Below are 5,388 nucleotides of genomic sequence, written 5' to 3'. Positions count from 1 at the left end.
CCGTAATTTCGGACCGTTAATATATTGCGGAAGTAATTTATTAATCAAATAAAGTTTGATATTAATGTATTTCAAATAATAATAATTCAAAGAAATATAATTTTATTATATTTTAAAGAAAAGTATTTATTTTGATAGTTTCGAAGTGTTTAAAAATAGTTTAAACCGTGTAAAAACTTTTTATTTCGAAATAAGGGCTTTTCGGGGAAAAATGACAACTCTATTGAAAATTGGGTAAACGATTTTGGAAATGGGTCGTATGAGTATTCAATTTTCTTGTAATCTCGTGTTTAAGAACTTTGGTCTTGTCGGAATTTGCATTTGACAAGCGGTTCTAATTATTATCGAAACGAGCCAAAACCGACTCGTAAAATCCCGACTAAAAACCCGCACCTTCCTCCTTTCCTTTTCTCCTTCTCTTTCACGCAGCACCCCCTTCCCCCTTCCTTCTTTTTCTGATTTTCTTATCTTCCTTACATCCTATTCCTATTCTAAACAAACAAACACCATTTTTCTACAAAATTTAAGCTAAAATCACCATAACTTCCTCATTTCTTATCGGATTTTCGCATAATTTATGTTTCCGGAATCCTCTCGTCGAGATCTACCTCCTGGTATATTTTAATTTCAGTTTTCTTGAAGTTGTTTTAAGACGAATTTTGGTATAATTTCGGTTTTTAAGCTTATTTTTGTGTTTTTATTGTTTATTTAGGTGAAGAATTGGAAGACGAGTTTGGAGACTCGTATATTGTCGAAGATAGTGGTTAGTCGGCAGATTAGGGTTGGTTTTTAAGGTGCTAATTGCTCATTTTCTAGCTTAAGGTAACATATTTCGAGTTACTCGACGAATAATCGTCACATTCTTTGCTTTTTGTATGTTTTTGTGATTTTTGGTTGAGTAGTAAATTTTTACATGTTTAAAATGGGTTGCATACATGTTTAATGCTTGTCTTTTGTTAGTTTAAGTTAACCATTTGTATATTATTGTTTAGAACAAATTTGGATGAGTAATTATTTGAGGGGACAAATCCGCGGGTTGGCTGGAACGTGTCAGTACCGGACCGAGACATTTTCCAATGTTTCCAAAAATATGACAGATTGAACGGCGTCGAAAAATTAGGTGGTTTAGCCACTTGAATCACTCAATTCGGAGTCCGTATGAGTATTTGGCGTCGTTTTACCGAAAAATTTATAGAAAAGTTACTGTTCACAGACCCGCGGTACTGTTCACAGCAGTGAAACAGGCCCGTGACGGGCCGCGGCAGGCCCGTGCTTGGCCCGGGTTGGGCCGTCGCTTGTTTCGCGGTTTTTCATGCAATATTTGTCATTTCGGGTTCATTAATGTTATAGTTAGTATAAGTCACATATGAGTATACTTTTGAATTGAATCATATTAGTAGTAAAAATTATGTTAATGGTAAAAGTTAAGTTTATATTAGTAGTTGCACATGTTAGGGTAGGTTATAAGATAAAATTGTAATGAATAGGCTCAAAATAAATTTTATAGTGCTAATTGTAATGTTTTGTTGATTGTGCCGAAAACTGAGCCTTAGTCCCTTTGACTGATTCGATGTCAGTCAATTGAGTGATTGGTCAGCCGCAATTTAACCCGTGCACTGTCCGCAGGTGGGGTTGCGGGTAAAAATTCGGTTGGATGAAATTTTATATGAATTGGATAATCGGCCTTTTTCTTGTTTTAGGCCATTTATCAAGTTTTTAGTCACATGTATAGTTGGTTGAATTTAATAGTTTCTTATATTGTGGAAACGGCCCTAGATTCCCTGAAGCCTTTAATATTGTTGGATTGTTCTGCTGATTAGACATTTATATAGCCTTTCACATGATAGAATGTTAGCATTTATGTTGGTAAGTTGGACTCTTTGCTCTTATGGTTAAGTGGGTGTCTTACTTGTCTTGTGTGGTGTGGGCTAAAGTATTCAAGTTTGGGACTAGTGGGACTAGGTCCTAGGTGAGTGTTTCACCTTCATCATAGATAGGTCTTTATAGTCTCCGACGAGTATATGTTCACTGCTTAATAGCCTTTGTGTTCCCGACTAGTGGATTTATATCCAAGTTGGGGCATGACCTCGTTACTTATTTTGTTAGTAAGTGGTCAGCTTAAGTACTAGCCAACCCTTTGGTGGACTCCTTAGGGTACTCACTTTGTTTTAGAAAAATTGTGGGTCTTGGGTGCGGTGGTGTGTATCCGCATGTCTAGGTCTGCGCAGATTTTAGGCTAGGATTGTGTTGTGTCTTGGCCATATTTTATTAATATTAACCGCTGAGCCAAGATACCGGTTCGATTACCTTCCCTACCTCGTGGTATAGACTCGAGTTACAGAGTGACTATTGACGGTACTAAGAACTTATGCCTGTCTTTGATATATTGCCCTTTCTTGTTTGATGATTCTATGAATCATAGAAGGTGAGATGCAAGCCGGCTATGGTTGATAGAGTTTGGATTACTACTTGTTATATTTTTCACATGATAGTTTAAATTAGTCAATTTAGCATTCACATGTTAGAATACTTGGAACTTAGATTAAATTTTCATATAGTTTACATGTTTCATTACATGTTACATTAAATTTGACGTTTCGTGGCTGGGAGGACTCGAAGTTACTCCCCACTGAATTGTGGCTTTCGTGTTTGTATAAAATACGATTGACAGGTTGAAGATTTAGATGGGGTCACAGACGAGCTAGTGAGCATAAGGAACCTTGGACCTAGTTTGGCTATTCTTATAGTAAACCTTTTAACTTTTGGTTTTTGTATATAATTTGAAGGGACATATGTCTCCCTTTTCTATTTTGGGTTGTATCATTATATTTTCTTATAGAATAGCTATGGCATGTAAATTAGTTCGTTAGCATTGCAGGTTTTGGCACCCTCCTCTTGGGAATGTTGGAAATGTTTGTGGTTGGTTTAGGAAAGTTTTAAAAATTACAGGTTTTGTCTAGTTGAACCAATTACAAACATATCCTGTCAGTTTTTCTGTAGAATTTACGCGTTTAATTATCGGTTTATTTAAGGGTGTTATAGTTGGTATCAGAGCATATTTGCTCCCGACGCACGTTTGTGCACCCCACCTAAAATCACTTGACCTTTAAATAATAAACTTGAGAGATGGGTAGGATGGGTAGAGTTAGGATTTTATGTGGTAGTCTGTTTGTGATTGCTAATGAAGGAAAAGTAGATTCATATACATATTAACATACTCATATATGTCTAAATAATTTTGTCATAAAATTAAAACGGATTTTATGCATGCAAACAAATAATATAATAGGAGAGAAATCATGTCCTTACATTGTTGATTTCGGATTTAAGGGGCACAAAAGAGATCACCTTTCTCTTTTGATCTTGAGCTTTTCCTTATGGATGAACAAGATCTAAGTATAAGATCTCTCCCTAAGCTTTATACCCAAGGCTCCTCTTAATTTTAATTAATATTACAAATACTAGTATAATATTAATCAAGTAGAAAAAATTGAACCAAAAATTGTTTGGTTTTTACTCCTAAAACCGGGTAGGAGAAGGTAATTTTGGAGTATATTATCTCTCTAATTTATCTCTAAAATCTAGAGAGGAGATTATCTTTCTTACACTAGGAAAAATAGAATGTGAATGAATGAATAATTTAGAGGAGAAAAACTCTCTAAATGCTAAAGGAAAACCGGTGGGGAGGAGCTTTTAGGGGAGCCAATGCATGCCCATATTTGTCTTCACAAGGTGAGTAGGGTTGCATGGCTACTTTAGCTATTTAATCATTATGTTTTCTATTTAAAATATAAACACAATTTAACCCTAATACTCCTCTAATATTTCGGCACTTTTTGGCTAATATGGATCCCATATTATTTTTGTCAATTGTCAATATGTCACATGTCACATGTCACATAAATTTGTTATGTATTTTTAACATATTAAAAATCAACGTATTAATAAAAATACGTCACATACAAAAATCGACTTAGTAATTTCATAATTACTTGTGCCAAAATATTTTACCAATTTATAAATCACAACAGATTGTATTTATAATAATTCATTCAATTCCGATTGTTTCTTTAAACAATAATTTCATCCGAGTAACGATACAATTCGATTACTCAGACCGTATCTCATTTAATCACATTTCAATTTGATACGTAAATTTTACTTCCAAAATCGTCCGTCAATTTTTCAAGTAATTTAATTAACTCGTAACGTTATACGATTAATTAAATAATCAATTAAGAGTATTGCCCTTTAGGTATGACCTAGGGGGTCAACTGATCACCACCGTCGCACGACAGTAATGTCAAACTCTAGTCAGCCAATCATTACCGATATATGTTGACCGAGTTGTGATAACAATATTACTTCCCAATTGTATTCTTAAAATGAGATTTAATAATGATATTTAAATCATATGATCGCACTATTGTTGAGGACACATTTCCCAACAATCTCCCACTTGTCCTCGACAAGTGTGCGTCACCAATTCTCTTGTCCTATTACTATCTCCCAATCAATGCAAGGTGTCTTTCAGGTCGTACTTGCAAGTGATCATATCAAGAGTGGTTTCCTCGATCTGGAGAATAACTGATTGACCGGACTTATCTATCATAGATACTTTCCGAGCGTGGCCACGCATTTCGATTCATTACTCCTCGAGTGGCCCCGAGATATTGTTTTAACACTGACAAGGGGATGGACAATTCCTATCGCACTCATTCCTTCGACTAGCCACAGCCATCATAACCCAAAATATGCCCATTTGACCCCATTTACGAAGGTCGTAGTAACACAAATCAAAGTTAATCAAACTGTGCCATCTTAGGTGAATAGTCTTTAGTCAAAAGAATCGACTCATTAGAATACTATAGCAGCTCTCGCCACGACCAGGCTATATAAATTTGCCAGAACTCTATAAGCGGTCATAAGGCCCGACAAGGTGTTCCTAACATCTGCCTATGTGATCGACTAGTCATCTCACATGACTGTATGGCACTTGAACTTGCCATCAATCGCATCACACTCTAGTCACTTCGAGACGTCACCTCATACAAGTGACTATGGGCGGATACTATGCTAATCCGTGTTCACTTTAACGGGGTTCAATTGTCTTTACAACCCGTTTGGATGTAACAAAGTATAATAAAAGAGTTTTAAAATAAAACTCGAACGACAAATGCGATTATCACACATGAATAGTCAATGCCTGATTACTATTTCATGTTCTATAATCTAATTTGATCTTGTACATAGTTGTTCATTTCAATTCAATTGAAATGACATGACTCATCATGTTTAGCCTTTGAGAAGGCTTTGGTTAGTAGGTTTTATCAATTTCTTGTACCTTACTCAACCTCACTACATACTCGTTTTCCTTTGTAATGTATA

The 5,388-nt window shown here is 35.4% G+C and overlaps 1 long non-coding RNA gene across 1 annotated transcript; it reads left to right on the top strand.

Moving 5' to 3' along the window:
- The first annotated feature begins 440 nt into the window (after nucleotides 1-440).
- LOC141609016 (uncharacterized) lies at nucleotides 441-2,994 on the top strand. The gene is made up of 3 exons (XR_012527137.1): nucleotides 441-614; nucleotides 713-822; nucleotides 2,672-2,994. It is a non-coding gene; the product is annotated as an uncharacterized LOC141609016 (long non-coding RNA).
- The last annotated feature ends 2,394 nt before the right edge of the window (nucleotides 2,995-5,388 follow it).

The sequence above is a fragment of the Silene latifolia genome, chromosome 10 (assembly GCF_048544455.1).
Source record: "Silene latifolia isolate original U9 population chromosome 10, ASM4854445v1, whole genome shotgun sequence".
NCBI lineage: Eukaryota > Viridiplantae > Streptophyta > Magnoliopsida > Caryophyllales > Caryophyllaceae > Silene > Silene latifolia.
The sequence above is the reverse complement of the archived record's forward strand: the minus strand, read 5'-3'. Positions and strand labels throughout refer to the sequence as shown.